Source organism: Mus caroli, chromosome 9 (genome assembly GCF_900094665.2).
Source record: "Mus caroli chromosome 9, CAROLI_EIJ_v1.1, whole genome shotgun sequence".
In the NCBI taxonomy this organism is placed as follows: domain Eukaryota; kingdom Metazoa; phylum Chordata; class Mammalia; order Rodentia; family Muridae; genus Mus; species Mus caroli.
In genome coordinates this window covers 92417788-92419332 of record NC_034578.1, presented here as the reverse complement: position 1 = coordinate 92419332, position 1545 = coordinate 92417788, and the positions used below count along the sequence as shown (strand labels likewise).

General features: G+C 48.9%; 1 long non-coding RNA gene across 1 annotated transcript in view; it reads right to left on the bottom strand.

Moving 5' to 3' along the window:
- Nucleotides 1-1545, bottom strand: part of LOC115031947 — a 14041-nt gene continuing 12496 nt past the window's right edge. Inside the window, exon 3 of the long non-coding RNA XR_003837602.1 lies at nucleotides 1-749. This is a non-coding gene — a long non-coding RNA (uncharacterized LOC115031947). The remainder of the gene's footprint in view (nucleotides 750-1545) is intronic.

The following is a 1545-nucleotide window of genomic DNA, read 5'->3' as shown; positions in this document are numbered from 1 at the left end:
TCTAACTGAAAAAGGTGTCTGAAATTTCCCCATCATGTTGCATATCAGAGTTCTTGAAAGTCATAAATAAAGACGTTTTAAAAATACATAGGTGAGAGAATGAGTCAGGCCTGATACAGCAAAGCGATGCACAGTAATCCGTTAAAAGACGAGTGTAGAATTATATTTCATATCTCAAAAGTTCATTTTCTGCCATGAATCCATCAGGTCGGATGCCTCCAGGAACTAGAANCTATGACCTTTCCCGGGGTTCTGGAGTAATAGAAGCCTCAAAGAGGTGGGGGGTGGGGGGGAAGGGACGGGGGACGAACACAGAAACGTGCTTGCATGCAAGGACCTATATGAACTACAACTCCCAGAAGCCTCTTGAAAAGGGCTGAATTTCCCNGAAAGCTTCGCCCCTACCCCCCAANTCCTCTTCCCCTAGGGCAGCCTTAAGTTGAAAGTGGAGTGAGAAGCCCTGCAGTAGGGAGGGTCCTCTGGGGCCCTTGTAGGGTGTCAGCCTCCNGGGCTCGGCTGTGAGTTACAGAAAGCCAGGCTTTGTTAGGATGGCCTGACATGGNTCTGAGGCTGCGCCGGCNGGTGCCATTTTTCCCTACTAGTCCCCTGGGAAACAGATCATGGTTTCAGCTCCTCCTTATTCGCAGCCAGGCTCCCTCTTGAAAGAAGTGACAGTCTTGAACCTCCAGGTGTGATCTGTAGGCTGTCACGTGTCACAGTTCTCTTGCAGCTTCCGCTGTGCCTGCAGGCTGTGGGAACAAGTGTGAACAGTACTGTGGCTCCCGACCACGTTTTCCTGTGACCCTGCCCATCCAGCTCATACTGTCGAATACCTGGAGTTCTGGAGGTTGTTAGTCTCCTTGCTAAGACTCTCCACTCAGTGTCATTCCTCAGACTCCAACTTATTTGGGACCCCAGCCTTTTTATTTTTGTTTTTGTTTTTNAAATCTGTCTCCTTCAAAGCTTGTCAGCCCTTAAAGATCACACACCATTCTACCCCACTCCCCGCTGCTCCCCCCAGCCCCTGCCCCCCTTAAAACAAAACAAAAATCTGAGGATTGAGATGGGGGCATCCAGAAACGGGAATGGAGGGGACTAAGAGGAAGCTACAGGACATGAGAGGGCCTGAAAGACAACGGGAAAATGGGAAGGTTAAATGATGGTGACGAGAGAGAATGAGGCCAAATGTGCACCACTGAAAAAGCTAACACCGAGTTCTCCTCATTAGAATTCTCCCTCCTTCCCTCCCTCTCTCCCTCCCTTCTTTTCCTTTTTTTCTGTTTCACTATGTCATCCTGAGCTGGCTGTAGCTGACCAGGCTAGCCTTGAACTCACCTGCCTTTGTCTCCCAAGCACTTGGATTAAAAGCATGCACCACCCTGCCCCTCATTATGATTTATATATGACTGACTAGTTAAGGCTGGCCTCCTGAATACTGGGATTATAGGTCTGGCCCACCACACATTATCACTAATGTTTTTTGATTTTACCTCTGTGTCCTGGGATCCTGAACCCAGTCCCTTGCACATGCTGGATAATTGCTGT